General features: G+C 48.8%; 1 protein-coding gene across 1 annotated transcript in view; it reads left to right on the top strand.

The window, feature by feature from the left end:
* LOC139052626 (Na(+)/citrate cotransporter-like) overlaps positions 1-21,447 on the top strand; it is a 69,922-nt gene that overhangs the window by 7,502 nt on the left and 40,973 nt on the right. The window lies entirely within an intron of this gene.

Here is a 21,447-nt window from a genome sequence, read left to right as displayed (position 1 = left end):
AGCGCATTCACACGGTAGAGCCGAGGGGCGCCAACGAGCCAGCTGTGGAAGTAGACGACGGAGCTGGAGCCAATCTTGATGATTTTTTTGTCACACGGACACGATCCTAGGGGGGGGGAGGGGGGGGGGGAGGGGGAGGGACATGCCGCTAGGCGGCCACCCCGAGCGGATGCCTGCAACATCAGTTCCGTCAAACGGTACGCGCTTCTCCTAACCAATCTCTTCTGCAGCCACTAATCTGCTCGAAAAGCGACATCAGTTCCTAAGGAAGACAGAGAAGACACCCATTTCGGGCGAAATCCGACCTCGTTTTTGCTAACAGCGATTACCGACCAAAGACGCTCAGCCGCCGAGCTAATTAAGCCTCCCTCGGACTCCGCCACTCCGCCGGCACCACCGGCGAGACCAGCCGTTAACATGGAAGTAAGGGTCGAAGGCCACACCGTAACCGCACAAGAGCTCCAGTCAGGCTATTGGACGCCAGTTGTATATAAAGCGTACGCCTCCCGACCAGCCAGTTTGCCGAAACCAGCTCAACGCTGCGACAACGCTAACTCCGAGGCAGCAAACCCGAACGCCAGGAACGCGGCGCGCGATGCAGCAGCCGCAACTAGCAGCGGCAAGGCGCCGGCCCGCCTGCTCCCTGCGACCAAGGAGGCTCGCCTCGCAGTGCAGTGCAGCAAGCAACTGCCGCCGCTCCCACCCAATGCTATTAGAGTGGTCGTTCGCCCGCGAGTTGAAGTGCGACTCCGCGACTCCGCGACGTCCCAACACCTCGACTCAGGAAGGCAGTGTAGACCCAGCTCCAAATGACTCTAGGATGACTTCTGCCTGCGCATCCACCCGACCAACAATACTTTCATCATGGCAACGACACACTTGCCAACAGCCGAGACTCTGAAAACTCTGACCTCCCTCACCATTGAAGACCGAACCTACCCGTGCGCAGCTTACGCGAAACCCTCCCCCCCCCCACCGGGGGCAACCAGAGGCGTCATCACAAACGCCTATGACGACGAAACCCAAACGCAACTGTACCAAGAGCTGGTCAAAGAAAATCTAGAGTACACCATACTAGCAGACTGATGCATGGGAAAGACGCACTCCGTCCTAATCACCTTCGACGCAAACGCAGTCCAACACTCCATTAAATAAATGGGAGCCATCAACCGCTGTACCCCATACCGCGGCAGTCCCGATGCTCGTACCAATTGCAGACAACCGCGTCACCGTCATGACGTATGCCCAAACCCCAAGACCAATCTTACCCCCACTGTGGTACACAACATCTGCGACAAGTACCTCCTTGCAGGCCTATGTGCATTCTGTGCGTGGGCCCTTACCTTATCGGCACGGGATCGTGCAAGAGACGAAACTTTCGTCAGACACGCAAACAGCCGAGCCACCCACAAACGCAGCATCAACAATTGGTCGCACCCGGGGACAATTTTCCCCAGTTGTCGCCCAACCAACACAAACAAGCCTGGACAGCGCCGTTGAAGAAAGCCTGGGACACTCCCCTCTCATCTCACAAGCGCACGGCATTCACGACAGCGACTCGCAATCTACAACACGCCCTTGCGAAGTCCCAGGAGGAAGCAGAGGTGGCCAAAGCAGAAGCTACAGCAGCCCGAAAAGAAACCGCCACCCTTCGTCAACATATCGCCAAACTGGAAGCCCAGATTAGTGCTCTTGCCTCTGGATCTCCTATTCCATCTTCCCCCACTCCTTCCCCATCCAAGGCTCCCACCACCAACACACCCACTGCCCATACCTTGCCCAGTCACTCCAACTCTACTTCCTCTCCTGATTTTCTAACAATGGAGGTTGACTGACACGGAACCCTCTACAACTTCAACTCCGTGCACAACACCCCCTCCCTCCACCGCCACATCACTAGAAGACATTCCAACCCAGCTTGAGTCCTTCGCTGCTCGCTTTGAGGCAAAATCGGAGGACGCTATTACCCACACCAACCAGGAATGTGCAACCCTCAAAAACGCGGCAATCCACAAAACACAAGACAATGCTGCTCTTAACCCATGGTTAGACGTCCTAACCCAAGGATTCTGTTGCCGTTGTAGCGATCTTAACTCCCGGCTCAATTCTTACTCAACCGCCCTCCCGAAGCGGGACTGCCCCCCAAAGAGACGTAAGAAGGCTAAACCAACGGAAGGAAACGACAACCCTATCCCTGCCACAGCTCACGACTCCCCCTCCCCTCCCCCGTTATTCAACACTCATGATGGCAGCTAGAAACCGTAATCTTACACTCTGGCAGTGGAACTGCCGGGCCTTTGGCTAGAAGCGTCATGTGGTCCACCAACTGCTGTCCTGAGCAACATGGCCCGACATCCTTGCCCTGCAAGAACCCTCTATCCCACTTATCCTTCCCGCCTATACTCCTATTCTGGCCGCATCCCCACATTCTCCCGGGCTGCGTTTCTAGTTACTCACTCAATCACTACCATCTCCTATCCCCTAGCAATTCAAGACATTGATCACCTTCTAATTGAGCTTGTGCTGCAACACGCTTGAGCGAACAGTCTCTTCATGCTAATTGTATATAGCCACCCATAGTGCTTAAAAGCAACTTCGAACGCCTCTTTACACTTGCGAAGCACATAGCAAACAAAGGCCCCTTACTCGTTATAGGCCACTTTAATGCCCCGCATACGGCCTGGGGCACACATGACGCACCGAAAGGCCATCGGGTGTGGTTGGCAGCGCAACAAGCTGGTCTCTCCCTACTTAATGACCCTACCTCTCCTACACGCACGGGAACCAGCGTCTGTAAGGACACTACACCAGACCTTACGTTCGTACATCGCCTCCATCACGCCACATGGTGCAACACACAAGAGAATTTGGGTAGTGATCATTGCATCATCTAAATTATCTTAAACATTCAACTACCCGGCTAACCTTTCAGAGACTCCACTTTCACAAAGTGGGATTCTATCCGATTATGTAGAGCAGGCGTCACATCTCCGCCCCCATCAAGGACATCACCGAATGGTCCAAATAACAACAAAGTGATGTTCGATTCGTAACTCGTAACCTATGGGGAGACTACCCCAACGACACAGTTGACTCCCGCCTCCTAGATTTATGGGAAGCTAAGGCAGGCCTAGAACAATGCTGGCAAAGACAGCGTTGGAACCGGACACTTAGACACCGCCTCGTCCGTCTCAATACAGAGAGAGACGTAGGCGGCGACTCTTTCACGACAAAACTTGGAGTCGCTGTGCAACAAGCTAGATGGCAATATGAGTTTACCTCAGACCTGGAACCTCTTTAGACGGTTGATAGACTCCACACAGTCGCTGACTACACAAAGACACAACCTCACCAAACTCGTACATACTTTCGATGCACCTCCACTGGAACTCCTCCAAGAACTTCAAAATGCGTACTTCTCCCACACCCTCCTTTAGCACACCCCGACTATGCAGGCCCCCCTAACGACCTCGTCGACCAACCCATTACGGAAGCAGAAGTTCAGGCTGAACTCCAGAGACTTAATACGTCCTCAGCCCCCAGCCAATACGGGGTACATAACAAGGAGCTCTGGAATCTCGACGCCAATCCATTGCAGCCCTTACCGAATGCTTTAACGGGTGCTGGAAAAAGGGTACCCTCCCACCGCAATGGAAAGAGGCCAAAGTTGTTTTCATATCTAAACCTGGGAAACCTCTGTTCACCTCTAACCCATCTCTTTGACATCTTCTGTCGGCAACCTGATGGAACACGTACTCCAGACCAGGCTCTGCCGGTACATAGAAATCAATGATCTAATGCATAGCTGCATGTTTGAATTTCGTCCTGGGCTTTCCACATAGGACGTCTTCCTACAGCTAAAACATCACATTCTAGATTCCCAAACCAACAACACCAAAGCTATCCTAGGTGTGGATGTTCATTTGATAACGTTACACACTATGCTATACTACGAAAACTTACAGCCTTGGGAGTCGGCGCCAGGATGTACAACTACATCCGAGACTTCCTCAGCGACCGCACAGCCACACTTACTTTCTGCGACCACCACCTCCCAGGTATCACACCGGGGGCACGAGGTACGCCCCAGGGAGCCGTGCTTTCCCCTATATTATTCAATATATCACTCCTTCACCTACCCCAACAACTAGCTCACATCCCCGACATCCATTTCAGCCTCTACACCGACGACAATACTGTCTGGACAAACCGAGGAAGTGACGCCCAAATAGTACAATACCTACAATTGGCACTAACCACCATTGACACATATGTGCGGCAGCGTAGCCAGGCCCTGCTCTCCCTTAAAATCGGAGCTTATTCTTCACCGGCACAAGCAACACGATTCAGTCGTTCCTCCCATCATCCTTATGCTATGTACCCATCCCATCCCACTAGTATCCAAAATCCGCGTGCTAGGGCTAGTTCTCCACTCCCATGGCGCGCACGGAGAAGTCATAAACACCATCCAAGCACACGCTCAACAGACCACCCAACTGATTCGCCGCACAGCGAACCACCGTGCTGGCTTACGCGAGGGAAACACGCTTCGCCTCACCCAGGTTTACATCATAAGCCGCACCACATATGCTCTTCCATACCTACCCTCCGACAGAAGGAGAGAGACCGGGTAAACGCGCTCTTGCGACGTTGCACGAAAGCAGCTCTACGACTTCCTCCCAGCACATCCAATGACCGACTGCTCTAACTCGGTGCCCACAACACCGTTGAGGAACTCATAAAAGCCACCTTTACGACACAAATATCCCGTCTGTCTAGCTCAGAGGGTGGCCGCACTCTGTTGTACCAATTAAGCCTAACCCCAATTACACACCCTACCGAGGGAGTCTCTTTTCTCATATCCTCCGCTCTAACCTCAACATACCCCCTATCCCCAAGAAGATGCACCCTGAGAGCGACGAAAACCGCAGAATAGCAAAGGCTGGGGCCCTCCACAAAAAGTGTGACGAGGACCATGAGGTGGTCTACGTGGACGCAGCGTAATATACATCAGGCTCCCGTTTGGCCCCTGGTGGTAGCCGACAATCAAGCAAAGCTTCTAACCTTCAGCTGAACCATCACCAGTTCCACCACAGAGGCAGAAGAGGCAGCCATCGCGCTTGCTCTCATCTCTACATCTGCCACCACAATTGTCACTGACTCCAAATCCACCATTCTCAACTATGCCAATGACAACATATCCCGCAACGCGGCGCACTTACTACGCTTCTGGCAGCCCAGGCACCGCGTAACCCTAATCTGGGCACCAGCACATGCCGGCCACCCTGGCAACGAGGAGGTTCACTCCTTGGCCCGAAGTCTCACATTCCAGGCAGTAGGAACCGAGGCCCTTCTACGGGCCGGGCAGTGCCTGCTATACTTCCGTGATATTCTCTCGTGCTACCGGGACAGACGAAGGGAATACACCCCCCAGCCCCATCCCTCACCATAGAGCAGGCCGCACACTGGCGACGACTAGAAACTCTGACTGCTTCATACCCCATACTGCTACATACCCGATACCCAGACCAATTCCCCTCAACAAACAAACTTTGCGGCAAACCAGGAGACTTCCTACACACCCTCCTCACATTCCCCACCTTTCCTCATCTCCCATCACCTGCCGTGACGGAATCTTACTGGAAGGCTATTCTGACCTGCATTTACGTTCGAGACCAGTGCCGGATCATCTCCAGTGCCATGAGAACAATTGCGCTCCAAGGGCTCTCCTTCGCTTGGTAAGGGTGCCACCTCACAGTAAGAGAGCACCCAAGTGCCATATAGGGGGCTAGCCCCCACCATTCATATCAGTGGCAATAAATGTTTCTACCCCCATGGATCCTAGGGGAACTAGCTCTTAACAGCTTCACTGTAAAATTGGTTACGTCTTTGTGTTGCTTAGTCAAAGAAGTATTAATTAATTATTTATTCAAATAATTAATGACGACGAACGCCAGAGCACTATAACGAGCAAGTTCACGCGGTAGCGCCGAGTGGCGCCACCGAGCCAGCGGTAGAAGAAGACGGTCCTGGAGCCAATCCTGATGATGATTTTTTTAGCACGCGGACACGATCCTGGGGGAATTAGCCCTTAACAGTTTCACTGTAAAATTGATTACGTCATTGTGCTGCTTAAAAAAAATTATGGGGTTTTACGTCCCAAAACCACTTTCCAATCATGGGGACTCCGGAAATTTGGACCACCTGGGGTTCTTTATCGTACATACAAATCTAAATACACGAGTGTTTTCGCATTTGGCCCCTATAGAAATGCGACCGCCGTGGCCGGGATTTCATCTCGCTACCTCGTGCTTAGCAGCCCAACACCATAGCCACTAAGCAACCAAGGCGGCTGTTGCTTAATCAATGAAGTATTAATAAATTATTTCATCAATTAATTATTGATAATGAAGACGGGAGCATTGGCACGAGCGCGGTCTCGCGGTAGCGCCGAGGGGCGCCAACGAGCCAGCTGTGGAAGAAGCCGACGGTGCTGGAGCCAATCCTGATTATATTATTTTGTGTTAACACACGGACAAGATACTGGAGAACTAGCCTTTAGCAGGTTCGCTTTAAAATTGGTTACGTCTTTATGTTGCTTAGTCAAATAAATATTAATTATTGATTTAATCGGTTAATTAAATACGAAGAACGCGGGAGCACTGGCACGAGCGAGTTCGCGCGGTAGCGCCGATGGGCGCCAATCAGCCGGCTGGGGAAGAAGACGACGGTGCTGGAGGCAATCCTGATAATGTTTTTTTTTTGTGTGTTAACAGACTGACACTATCCTGGAGAAAGTAGCCCTTAACAGCTTGCCCCGCAGGCGCGTCTGCGTCAGCAGGCGTTTGGTGTGTTGCGACACTACGTACCCGAGCACACGAGGTTTCGAACCTCCCGCGTGCAGCCGTGCGCGGCTTAGCCGTGTCCGGGGAAAAGGGGACACGGCTAAGCCGCGTCCTTGGTTGAGCCGATGGTGGGTGTTTGGACCTTTAAGGCCCCCCGGCGGAGGCAACACACCTCTTTGGCCTCTGCTTCACGTTGACAGCACCCCCGGACTGACCCACGCGGGGGGGAAATCGGTAGTTGCCTTTTCCTGTCCCCCTCTCCACTCTTCGTCTTTCTCTCTCACTTTGAATCTTTCCTGTCTTCTACTCACTTCAGTTTACTTCTCATTTTCCAGGCAGCAAGGTTTAACCGTGCGTATATACCCAACCTTGGGTACATATATTAGGTTATAGCGGCGTTGTATAACTGACGTATACAGGTATGTTCCTAACCTCGTAGCGTCCCCTTGTTGGGCTCGGTGGTGGGTGGCTACCATCGCCGCTGAATATTCTAAGAATACATGGCAAATGCATTCCCCCCCTTGCAGATCGTCCTAACAAAAGAGGGCGCACCGAAGCAATTTTCGATTTCACTTTGAAAACCAATGCAGAAACGTTCCCACGCTACCATGTGATCCACAGTGAAGATCTCTGCCAATGAGAAAACTACCGCCATTCCTAATAGCAAAATGCCTAGTAGAAAAAATCGGAAAGCAATACAAAGCTTCAAAGATGTCAAGTGGAGACCTCCTCCTTGAACTCAGAACGAAAGACCAAGTAGAAAAGCTCGCTGATCTCGCCAGTGTCGGTGACATCAAAGTCACAGTCTCAGCACACCGTTCGCTTAACACAAGCAGGGGCGTAATATCAGAAGAAGATTTCTTAAACCAGAGCGATGAAGAACTCCTGGAAGGTTTCCAAGAACAGAATGTAATCAAGGTTCAAAGAATAACTCTCCGAAGAAATAACGAGCAAATCCCGACCAAACACGTTATACTTACCTTTGGTACCAGTACTGTACCTACTACACTTGAAGCAGGCTATCTGAAGATTAACGTAAGACCATATATCCCAAACCCGAGGCGGTGTTTCATGTGCCAGAGGTTCGGAGATGCATCGCAATCATGCAGAGGTAAATCAACATGTGCAAAGTGTAGTGCCAATGACCATCAGCCGGAAAACTGCAATGCTGCTCCACACTGTACAAACTGCAAAGGAGATCATCCAGCATATTCACGATCTTGCCCCTGCTGCAAGAAAGAGAAAGAGATAATTCCACTTACAGTGAAAGAGAAGATTTCCTTTTATGAAGCTAGAAAGAAACTAGCACACTTACCTCAAACAACCTGCGCCAGTGCGGTGCGGCAGGGGACAGCACCGCAGTGGTCTCAGGAGTCTACAGGGACCGCAGTCAGTCGCCCAGTAGTAACTCCATCCGTCCCCTTTGTGGCACCAGGCAGTGCTGCTCCATCATCATCATCACAGACGGGCCTGCAGACCCCGGTCCCACAGGGCCCCAGGCTAAATCGAACTCCCAGGCCTGAGACGCGCGTCTCAGCGCCTGGTTCTCGACCATCCAGCGCCTCGGACAAGGCTATGGAGGTCGACACAAAAACTCTGGCGTCATCAACGCCAAAAGATCAGCGCTCTCTGGAGCCCACTAATAAAGACAAGATCACAATAACTACGTGAACAAAGGGACCGGTAACCTGAACGGTTACCGTTCTTCCAATAGTACATTCCCACTAACAAATGTCACCTACCATTACTTAGTACATATACGTAAATTACCATTCTCATTCTGCCACTATGGCTTTTATCGTACATTGGAGCTGTAGAGAACTGATTCGCAATCTAGGTGACATTAAAGACATAACAAATAACTTTTCGCCAATCGCATTTTGCCTACAGGAAGCAAACTTGGGCCCTAAACACAGTCAATTCCTTAGAGGCTTCACCGTTGTCCGAAGGAACCGCGAATGTTCCAGCCGTTTTTCAGGAGGAGTAACTATAGTCGTACAGGGCGGCACTCCAAACCGAAATGTCGAATTAAATACATCTTTAGAAGCCGTAGCTGTCACCATTCTATCTTACTAAACCATCACCATTTGCTCACTGTATATTCCACCCCACATCCACTTCGCTACTAAACCATTAGAAAATTTAAGAGATCAATTAACGGAACCATTTGTTTTAGTAGGGGATTTTAATGCTCATTGTAAGCTTTGGGGCAGCGTCAAACTGACCAAAGAGGACAGCTGGTTGACGATTTTATCTTATCCAATGATATCTGCCTTTTAAATTCAAGTGCCCCAACGTACTTTTCACCAACTGCCCGCAGTTTTAGCTGTTTAGATTTAGCTTTTTGTTCGCACTCTCTTTTTACTGATTTTAAATGGGAAGCTCTCGGCACCTCATATGGTAGCGATCACTTACCCGCACTCTTCAAACTCCTACGATCACCACAAACCTTAGTAACTAGACCACGTCGATGGAAAATACAGCTCGCTGACTGGCAGGTTTTTATCGAAAATTCGAAAGTGGAAAATGTCTTTTCGCCAGGGCTTAGTATTGATGAACTTAATCAAAAAATCACTGAGGTTATAATCTGTGCGGAAGAAAAGGCCATACCCCTGTCATCGGGTATAGTGCACGAAAAGCTAAACCCCTGGTGGACGAAGGAGCGTACCGACGCTACAAAAGACCAGAATAAGGCCTGGGGAGTCCTATGGAGGTACCCCACCTATAGCAACCTGTTAAACTTCAAACGAGCCAAAGCCAAAGCACGTTTCATTCGAAGACATGCTGAAAAATCATCATGGCAAAAATACATCTGTTCAATTAATAGTACGGTAACATCGAAACGAATGTGGGACCAGGTGAGGAAATTTAGAGGACAGTACTCATCTTACACAATACCGTTACTTACAAGTCCAGGCACACAAACAACAATACAAGAACAGGCAGATATACTTGGAGAACATTTCCGTGATGTATCCAGTTCAGGGAAATATACAAAGGAATTTTACAATACAAACAGTCTGCGGAAAAACAGAAGCTGCCCACTACTGGTGCATCAAATGAACCATACAATTCCCCCTCACACAACAAGAAATAAACAGAGTTCTGTCTGCAGGAAAAAACACAGCGCAAGGTCACGACCGTATTCACTACGCCATACTGGCTCATCTGGCTCAAGCATCTGTAAACGCTCTCCTTAAATTTTGTAACTTAATCTGGGAATCTGGCATAATGCCGGAAGAATGGAAAAAGGCAATAGTAGTTCCATTTCTAAAAACCGGTAAATCCCCAACATCCGCTAGCAGCTACAGACCCATTGCCCTCACAAGCTGTTTGGCAAAATCATATGACAGCATCATCAATATAAGACTTTCATTTATTTTAGAATCAAGAAACCTCATTGACCCCCATCATTGTGGATATAAAAAGGGTTGTTCAGCCACTGACCATCTTGTCCGTCTAAAACATGAAATTCGATACGCATTTTTACACAAATAACACTGCGTTGCAGTTTTCTTCGATTTAAAAAAAGCCTATGATACCGCATGGAGATATGAAATTTTAAGAGACCTGGCTGACCTCGGCATCCGGGGTAAAATGCTGAACTGCTTAGCTGATTTTATGTCTAATAGGATATTTCAGGTACGTCTGGGCTCAATACTATCACCTACATTTAAACAGGAAAATGGTGTTCCACAAGGCTGTGTTCTCAGCACGACACTCTTTATAGTAAAAATGAACTCTGTTAATAAGATCATACCGTCGTCTCTTATGCACTCTTTATACGTAGATGATATCCAAGTGGCTTGCCGTGCCTCAAATTTACTAACCTGTGAAAGGCAGCTTCAACTCACAATAAATAAACTTACACAATGGGCTAACAAAAATCGTTTCCGTTTCTCCACACAGAAAACAGTTATTGTTTTGTTCTCTCAGAAACGAGGGCTATACAGCGATCCAGTCCTAAAATTGAATGACACCATACTGCCGGTGAAACAAGACCATAAGTTTTTAGGAGTAACCTTTGATACCAAACTTAACTTCCTAACTAACATAAAAGCACCAAAGGTTAAAGCAAATGAAGCTCTAAATATCCTTAAAATTTTGTCTCATAAGCACTGGGGTTCCGACCGAACGTGCGTTTTACGTGTTTACCGGTCTCTTGTGCGTAGCCTTTCAGACTACGGCTCCGTGGTTTACGGCTCAGCCAGACAGTCCTACATCCAACGACTTGATCCGGTACATAACCTTGGACTGCGACTGGCAAGTGGTGCCTACCGAACTTCACCTATTCCAAGTTTATACGTCAAGTGTAATGAACCCTCCTTACAGCAGCGCAGAGCATTCCTCACGTTTTCCTACGTACTCAGAATTCAGTCATCACCCAAACACATATGCTACAACATCCTCACACAACGCAACACACGCTTACACTGCACAAATAAACCGAACATGATTAGGCCACTTGTCCTGCGGTATGAGCAATACTGTCGAGATTATGACATTCTCTACGAAGTTCTCCTGGTTGCCAAGAAACCACAATGGTTGGCCCCGTGGCACAATTTCACACACTTATGTGATTGGACGCTAACACATCTAAAGAAAAGAGACATCCCACACAAACACATTATACAAGAATTCCGTGCACTTCAGGACAAATATAAAAATATTATGCAATATTACACTGATGGCTCTAAAAGAAAAGATCACGTGGGTGTGGGGGCCGTAACCGAAAATTGGGAAACAAGTATTCGATTACCACAGCAAGCCTCTGTCTACAGAGCCGAAGTATACGCAATATAGACAGTAGTTAAAAATTGCATAGCTGACAAACAGGAAAACACAGTAATATACACTGATTCATTAGGCACACTGAAGGCTCTAAACGCGAAATCCAAATGTGAACCCCTGATAGGCGATATTTTAAACATGGTAACATAAAACAAATACGGCTGGTCAATTAGGTTTTGCTGGGTACCAAGCCATGTCGGTATACCGGGAAATGAAGCAGCGGATCATCATCATCATCATCATCATCAGCCTGGTCACGCCCACTGCAGGGCAAAGGCCTCTCCCATATTTCTCCAACAACCCCGGTCATGTACTAATTGTGGCCATGCCGTCCCTGCAAACTTCTTAATCTCATCCGCCCACCTAACTTTCTGCGCCACCTGCTACGCTTCCCTTCCCTTGGAATCCAGTCCGTAACCCTTAATGACCATCGGTTATCTTCCCTCCTCATTACATGTCCTGTCCATGCCCATTTCTTTTTCTTGATTTCAACTAAGATGTCATTAATTCGCGTTTGTTCCCTCACCCAATCTGCTCTTTTCTTATCCCTTAACGTTACACCTATCATTCTTCTTTCCATAGCTCGTTGCGTCGTCCTCAATTTGAGTAGAACCCTTTTCGTAAGCCTCCAGGTTTCTGCCCCGTAGGTGAGTACTGGTAAGACACAGCTATCATACACTTTTCTCTTGAGGGATAATGGCAACCTGCTGTTCATGATCTGAGAATGCCTGCCAAACGCACCCCAGCCCATTCTTATTCTTCTGATTATTTCCGTCTCATGATCCGGATCCGTAGTCACTATCTGCCCTAAGTAGGTGTATTCCCTTACGACTTCCAGTGCCTCGCTGCCTATTGTAAATTGCTGTTCTCTTCCGAGACTGTTAAACATTACTTTAGTTTTCTGCAGATTAATTTTTAGACCCACTCTTCTGCTTTGCCTCTCGAGGTCAGTGAGCATGCATTGCAGTTGGTCCCCTGAGTTACTAAGCAAGGCAATATCATCAGCGAATCGCAAGTTACTAAGGTATTCTCCATTAACTTTTATCCCCATTTCTTCCCAATCCAGGTCTCTGAATACCTCCTGTAAACACGCTGTGAATAGCATTGGAGAGATCGTATCTCCCTGCCTGACGCCTTTCTTTATTGGGATTTGGTTGCTTTCTTTATGGAGGACTACAGTGGCTGTGGAGCCGCTATAGATACCTTTCAGTATTTTTACATACGGCTCGTCTACACCCTGATTCCGTAATGCCTGCATGACTGCAGAGGTTTCGACAGAATCAAATGCTTTCTCGTAATCAATGAAAGCTATATATAAGGGTTGGTTATATTCCGCACATTTCTCTATAACCTGAATGATAGTGTGAATATGGTCTATTGTTGAGTAGCCTTTACGGAATCCTGCCTGGTCCTTTGGTTGACAGAAGTCTAATGTGTTCCTGATTCTATTTGCGATTACCTTAGTAAATACTTTGTAGGCAACAGACAGCAAGCTTATCGGTCTATAATTTTTCAAGTCTTTGGCGTCCCCTTTTTTATGGCTTAGGATTATGTTAGCGTTTTTCCAAGATTCCGGTACGCTCGACGTTATGAGGCATTGCGTATACAGGGTGGCCAGTTTTTCTCGAACAATCTGCCCACCATCCTTCAACAAATCTGCTGTTGCCTGATCCTCCCCAGCTGCCTTCCCCCTTTGTATATCTCCCAATGCTTTCTTTACTTCTTCCGGCGTTACCTGTGGGATTTCGAATTCGTCTAGACTATTTTCTCTTCCATTATCGTCGTGGGTGGCACTGGTACTGTATAAATCTCTATAGAACTCCTCAGCCACTTGAACTATCTCATCCATATTAGTAATGCTACTGCCGGCTTTGTCTCTTAACGCATACATCTGATTCTTGCCGATTCCCAGTTTCTTCTTCACTGTTTTTAGGCTTCCTCCGTTCCTGAGAGCATGTTCAATTCTATCCATATTATACTTCCTTATGTCAGCTGTCTTACGCTTGTTGATTAACTTCGAAAGTTCTGCCAGTTCTATTCTAGCTGTTGGGTTAGAGGCTTTCATACATTGGCGTTTCTTGATCAGATCTTTCGTCTCCTGCGACAGTTTACTGGTATCCTGCCTAACGGAGTTACCACCGATTTCCATTGCACACTCCTTAATGATGCCCACAGGATTGTCGTTCATTGCTTCAACACTACGGTCCTCTTCTTGAGTTAAAGCCGAATACCTGTTCTGTAGCTTGATCTGGAATTCCTCTATTTTCCCTCTTACCGCTAACTCATTGATCGGCTTCTTATGTACTAGTTTATTCCGTTCCCTTCTCAGGTCTAGGCTAATTCGAGTTCTTACCATCCTGTGGTCACTGCAGCGCACCTTGCCGAGCACGTCCACATCATGTATGATGCCAGGGTTAGCGCAGAGTATGAAGTCTATTTCACTTCTAGTCTCGCCGTTCGGGCTCCTCCACGTCCACTTTCGGCTATCCCGCTTGCGGAAGAAGGTATTCATTATCCTCATATTATTCTGTTCCGCAAACTCTACTAATAACGCTCCCCTGATATTCCTAGTGCCTATGCCATATTCCCCCACGGCCTTGTCTCCAGCCTGCTTCTTGCCTACCTTGGCATTAAAGTCGCCCATTAGTATAGTGTATTTAGTTTTCACTCTACCCATCGCCGATTCCACGTCTTCATAGAAGCTTTCGACTTCCTGGTCATCATGACTGGATGTAGGAGCGTAGGCCTGTACAATCTTCATTTTGTACCTCTTATTAAGTTTCACATCAAGACCTGCCACCCTTTCGTTAATGCTATAGAATTCCTGTATGTTACCAGCTATATTCTTATTAATCAGAAATCCGACGCCTAGTTCTCTTCTCTCTGCTAAGCCCCGGTAGCATAGGACGTGCCCGCTTTTTAGCACTGTATATGCATATGCTTCTTTTGGCCTCCTAACTTCACTGAGCCCTATGATATCCCATTTACTGCCCTCTAATTCCTCCAATAGCACTGCTAGACGGAAGCAGCGGATAGGTGTCCATCAATGGCAGCGCGCAAATACGTAACAAACACGGCGCTTCCATAGTGGGATAGTATCACGTCGATTGGGAAGGCCTTGACGGCCAAATGGCAACAGGCATGGGACCATTGCTTAAGCAACAAGCTACACCTTACTAAGCCCGTAATTGGTCAGTGGAAGTCGTGCACTCACCAGCAACGGTTCTATGAGGTGATCCTGTGCCGACTTCGGATTAGACACACACATTTAACACACAACTTTCTCCTCCGAAAAGAAAACCCGCCGACTTGCGAAAAATGCAATCAACCCCTTACAGTAATACATATCCTTATAACATGTCCACAGTTTGAAGCCCAGCGGCGGAAGCTTTTACACAACCTATATAATTTAAGCACACCTTTACACCCTGCCCTATTTATTACTGGCAGATGACCCACTAGTGCCACTTACAAACCTGTTCAACTTTTTAGAGACAACTGGTTATTTACACGAACTATAATGCGATGCAGGTTTGCCTGCTCTAACCTTGCGTTTCCTTTTGTCTTGTGACTGGCGCAGCATGGCCTTAGTTGCCTTTGTGCCATTAAACCCCAACTAACAAACAAACTTAACAGCTTGGCTCTAAGGAATTCTCCCTTATGAGCACAACTCCATCACCATTACAAATGATATGTATGAAAATCCTGCCATGAATTTCTTAAAGTGTCCAAACCAGACAAAGATGACATCACATAAGCGACTTCGAAAATATTGACACGTGTACTAGTCTTTATTGGGCGACCACGTTTCGCCGCCTAACAAATGTTATCGCACAGTGCGGGACACGCCTGCATGTATCGGAAGTTTCTGGAATGTTATCGATGCTTCTATCCGCTGTCTGCTGTCGCCGAACCTTGTGCTATTAGACTTCATCGCATGATGCGAATGGTGTAGAACTTCGTGGAAGACACGCGGTTCCCCGCGATTAGTCTGGAACATTCGACGACTGCTGTATAAAAGCCCACGCGCCTGACCAACTGATCAGATTTTGACGATCGCCGACTGTATTCGCCGTTGTCGCCGTTCTTTAAGTGTAGCCTGTTTTCGTGGGCACAGGTTCGCCCAATAAAGGTTAGTTTCTTTCACAGTATTGCTGCTGTGTTCTGTATATGTCACTACCACGTGACAATATACAGTTCAAATCATCATTGCAAAATTTATGCAAGCATGAGTCAACAGTTTCACGTCAAAGTTGGAGTCTTCCACTTCAACTGCCCCAGCGTCTCGCTCTACAATTAGAGATGGTTTGTGGAAAATCATGGCTATTTACTACCAGATTCCCACTCACTAGTATATTTCGAGGCGCGTTCAACGTTTGCGCAAGTACGTGGCGCATGGTTCAGCGAAAAAATAATATTAAATGTACTTTAGCGTGTAACGCTGCACAACTTATTTCTGCTGAACAAAAAAATATTTGCCCCAACTATGTACTGGTGCTAATGTGGCGTGCATGGGAAAAAGTTCCTTATCTGCCAAGTTGACCAATTTTTTCTGGCAAATCTACTATACATTTTTTTGCTGTAATTATCTCACCTGACTGTGCTAGAGTTGTAATCTGCAGTTATAATTCTCTTGCGCCAATACATTGTAAGAGTTTTCTGAAGAAGAAAAGAGACAAACCTATCAAAATGTTGGTTATGATCCACTTTCAACCCTGATTTTCGCAATGAGGTGGTACAGGTAAAGATGAAGCACAAAGTAAATGAGATAAGTTTGTTTGTTGGCATTGTATTTTCTTCATTATATTGTCACAGACAAAGTCACAAAAGACTTCGGTCGACGCTATATATCTTTTATATATCACTGTCCTGGCACCTTCGTCATTGTCTTCTTCTGGGAGCCACCCAACATGCCTAGCATGTGGCACCGAATTGCACCGAGTGGCTGTCAGCTGTGTCGAGGTCGTGGCATTACCCCCATCCCTAGAAGCATGGTCTCGATGTGGAACATTGATGCACTGGAGATTGCCATGGTGATACTGTTAAAAGAGACGTAGATGGTGAGAGAGGTGTGGAGTTTCGTGTTTAGCGGGAGTGGTATAACTTCAATCTAGAGACGTGAACGACATCGGACAGACGAGGGCGTCGGGGACGGCGAGTGGTGCCTTCTTCTTCAGAAATCACTTCGTATGTGACGTCGCCGAGTCATTGAACAATGATATAAGGTCCAAAGTAGCGGCGCAGAAGTTTCTCCGACCGACCACGCTCGCTGATCGATGTCCACACCCATAGTTTGTCACCGGGTTGATAAGTGACGTCGCGGTGTCGAAGCTTGTATCGGTCGGCGTCATTGTGTTGTTGGTAGCGGATACGCATTCGTGCGAGCTGGCGCGCCTCTTCGGCGCATCGAGCGAATTCGGCAGCATCAGTGACAACGTTGGAACAGTAGGTGAGTAAAAGCATTGCATCCAACGTTGTGACAGCTTCCCGGCCGTGCACCAAGCGAAAAGGGGTGAAGCTGGTAGTTTCTTGAACGGCAGTACCATATGCAAACGTAACATATGGGAGAATGTCGTCCCAGTTTTTGTGGTCGACGTCGGCGTACAAGGAAATCATATCAGCGATGGTTTTGTTCAGCCTTTCTGTGAGCCCATTCGTCTGGGGATGGTAAGCAGTGGCTTTGCGGTGAACTTTACCACTGAGAAGCATGATATCTTCTGTGAGCTGCGCTGTGAATGCTGTGCGCCGGTCGGTTATAACCACTGTTGGAGCACCGTGGCGGAGTATGACACCATGTATAAAGAAGGTCGCAATATCATTAGCAGTGCCTCGTAGGAAAGCTCGGGTTTCAATGTAACGTGTAAGGTAGTCGGTGGCAACAGCAATCCAACGGCTACCTGTCCTCAACGTGGGGAATAGTCCAAGAAAATCTATGCCACCCTGCTGAAAAGGTATCGGCGGAGGATCCACGGGATGGAGAAGTCCAGTGGGACGCACGGGTGGTGTCTTGCGTCTCTGGCAGTCGCTGCATGTCTTCAAGTATTGCTTTACGTCACGGCGAAGGTTAGGACAGGAGTACTTTTGGCGTATGCGTATGCCTGAAGATGGCTCGTCGTGAGAGGCCCGCAGGATGTCGTCACGTAGTGAAGACGTCACTACAAGGAGGCAGGCGGTTGCGGTCGAGTGAAAACCCAATTTGTAGGGAAAGCCATTGCGGAGAAAAAACGAGGATAACTTGCGGATGAACATACGAGGCGGCTCTGGTAGACGGTTCTCAAGGTAGTCGATGAGAGGCTGGAGTTCTGAATCATCGCGCTTTGCTTGCTGGTGTCTGACACTGTAATAATGGACAGAAATGCGTCCTGTTCATCAAAGTCGTATGGCGACGGTTGAAGGGGAGCACGTGACAGGCAGTCGGCGTCGGCGTGTTTACGCCCGGACTATATTATTCGTATTCTTGCAAGCGAAGACTCCAGCGTGCAAGACGGCCAGATGGATCCTTCACATTGGCGAGCCGGCACACTGAATGTTAATCTGTCACAACTCGAAGCGATCGGCCGTACAAATAGGGTCGGAACTTAGCAATTGTCCACACAACGGCCAAGCATTCCTTCTCCGTAGTGGAATAATTCCTTTCAGCTGGAGACAAAGTGCGGCTTGCGTACGCAATGACGCGCTCGGCTCCATCTTGCCACTGTACGAGGACGGCACCAAAGCCAACGTTGCTGGCATCCGTGTGCAACTCGGTGTCACTGTCTTCGACAAAGTGTCCTAGAACAGGAGGTGTGTGCAGACGTTTCTGGAGTTCACGGAAGGCCTCTTGTTGGCCTCAGACAAACGGAACATTATCCTTAGTCAACCGTTGCAAAGATTCGGCTATCCGTGAAAAGTTAGCCACGAAGCGTCGATAATATGCGCAAAGCCCTAGAAAACGGTGGAGTTCGTGTTTGTTCGACGGTGTTGGAAACGAAGCAACAGCAATGGTTTTGTCAGGGTCTTGGCAAGTGCCCTCGTAGCTGACGGCATCGCCTAAAAATTTGAGTTCGTCATACCCGAAAGGGCATTTTTCAGGCTTTAAAGACAGGCCAGCAGTACGAATTGCGTCATGAACTGCTTGTAAGCGCTAGAGGTGCTGCTCAAAGGTTTCTGAAAACACAACGATATCATCTACATAGACAAGGAATGACTGCCCCTTGAGACCTGATAGAACCGTGTCCATCATGCGCTGAAAAGTAGCAGGCGCCGAGCACAATCCGAAAGGAAGGACCTTGAATTCGTAGAGTCCGTCAGGCGTAATAAATGCGGTTTTCTCATAGTCATGCTCATCAACCTCTATTTGCCAGCAGCCACTGCGAAGGTCCATCGATGAGAAGTATCGAGCATGTCGAAGGCGGTCCAAAGAGTCGTCGATGTAGGGAAGGTGATAAACGTCCTTCTTCGTAACGTTGTTAAGCTTGCGATAGTCAACGCATGAACGCAGTGTGCCGTCTTTCTTTTTCACCAGAACCACAGATGACGCACATGGACTGGTGGAGGGCTGTATGATATCGTCGGTAAGCATTTTTTGGACTTGATTTCAGATGGCGTCTTTCTATTAACGAGAAACACGGTAGGCACGTTGGCGCACGGGTCTTCCATTGGGATTTGTAGCAATTCTGTTTCGCAAAAGGCATTTGGTTGATCTTCGACGTTGAAGCGAAACAGTCCGCAAAAGACTGCAAAAGGCTTCGAATGCTAGCTTGTTGTTCACCTGATAATTTAGAATTCACATCAATATTGCTGTTGGCTGGTACCTCACAGTTAGAATATCCATCATTGTGTCCTACACTTAAACAAGCGGGAAAGTCACTGACTGGCTCCAAATAGGCAATGGCAGTTCGTGGGGCGAAGTGCTGGTATTCACGACTGAAATTCGTCACTAAAATCTGATCAGTCCGTGACAACAGCTGCAAGATGCCGCGGGCTACGCAAACCTGTCGAGCCAACAAGACTGACAGATTGCCTTCAGCGATTCCGAGTTGGGACGATCATCGTCTGTTTCTACGGTGATCAACGCAAAGCTCTGGGGTGGTAAAGTAGCACAGTCACCCGAAACGCGTATCGCCGTGGGCTGAGGGTGGTAGCCGTCCGAATGAGTTGCGCGTTCGCTAAAGAAAGTGAATCGCGAAGGTTTGATTGCGCCGTACTCCCGAAGAAAGTCCATGCCGAGTATGACTTGTCTAGAGCACTATGCCAGTATAATAAATGAACCGACAAATGTGACCTCACGAATTTGTACCCTCGCAGTGCATTTGCCGATCGGCGTGAGAAGATGACCGCCGCTGTAGGGAGCTTAAGCCCTTGCCACGGTGTCATTACCTTCCGAAGTGCAGTAACCAGTTATCCGCTCATGACAGAATAATCGGCACCCGTATCGACAGGAGCGGTTACCGGGTGTTTATCTACGGAAACGAGTATGTCGGCTGAAACAGGTTCACGGTTTTGGAAGGAAGGTGTCGAAGGTACGCAGTCGTCGTTGTCGTCGTCGTTGTCGACGCCGTCGCCGGAGTGTCGGAGCGGAGGATCTTTCGAAGTGCGTTGGACAGCGGCCCCACCTCCGGAGGTCGCTGTTATTAGTTTCTCCGACTTGGGCTCGTGGGCTGGTTGCCCACGGAAGCGGAGAACGTAGTGTAGCAGCTAGGTGACGCCAATCGTCGAGGAGGTCCTGATCGTGACTGGCGCCTCTGCGGAGACGGAGATCGGGTCATTGGCAGGGACTGTTCAACCGTTGGGAACTGAGCGTACGGCGACGAAGGTTGACTGGCCAGATATTGCTGGATTTCTCTCGGGTGCTCTCCCTCACGTGGGCGACGAGCGCCGGGGTGATAGCCCTGGAGTCCTATTCTTCGGTGGTAGCAGGCACGGTACAAGTGGCCCGCTTCGCCACAGTGGAAGCAGGGTGGCTGATAGCCAGGTGGGCGCCACACGTCTGACTTTCGCGTATTGATTCGGGGGCTCATGGACCCGTACATATTTGTACGTGAAGCTTGGCCCTGCAAGTGGCACAGTGGTTCTTCAGAAGAAGGCGGGCTACGGTGGATCCCGGGTTGCGCAGATAGCCTCACTGCTTGCGCCTAAGTCAGTACGGGGGCGGCTTCAGGTCTGGTTTGCACGAATGGCTGTGCCGCCTGGCGGACTTCTTCGCGGACGATATCTGGGAGGGATGTTGCGGTCGGTTGAAATCGCACTCCCTGTAGTCGATCGAGCTCCTCACGCACGACGCTACGCACAAGCTCTCGAAGCGCATCGGTGTCATAGGGCAATGGGAGAGAAGATGCTGACCCCAGGCTTATTTGGCGAGCGCAGACCGAGGAGCGTTGCTGAAGGGCTCGCTCCATTGTTGTCGCCTCATTGACGAACTCAGCCACTGTAGCTGGAGGCCTTCCCATCAGTCCAGCAAACAGCTGCTCTTTGACTGCGCGCATCAGCAGGCGTACTTTCTTCGCTTCTGTCATGCCAGCGTCAGCCCGCTTGAAAAGCCGCGACATCTCCTCTACGAGCATGGCTACGCTTTTGTTCGGCCTTTGAACCCAATTCTTAAGGGCTTCCTCTGCGCACTCTTTTCTTGCAGGTCTGCTGTATGTATCGCGTATCTGCCATTGAAATTCTTGACAGGTGGTGATGGATGGCTCGTGGTTAGTGAACCATATTCGGGCAGAGTCCTCTAGGGCGAAGTACACGTTCCTTAACTTTTGCTGCTCGTCCCAATAATTGACGTCAGCCACACGATAGAAGTCATCGAGCCAGTCTTCCACGTCCTCAAAAGGTTCAC

Source organism: Dermacentor albipictus, unplaced genomic scaffold (genome assembly GCF_038994185.2).
Source record: "Dermacentor albipictus isolate Rhodes 1998 colony unplaced genomic scaffold, USDA_Dalb.pri_finalv2 scaffold_28, whole genome shotgun sequence".
NCBI classification, from domain to species: domain Eukaryota; kingdom Metazoa; phylum Arthropoda; class Arachnida; order Ixodida; family Ixodidae; genus Dermacentor; species Dermacentor albipictus.
Note: the sequence above shows the minus strand (reverse complement) of the source record. Positions and strands in the feature narration are given on the sequence as shown.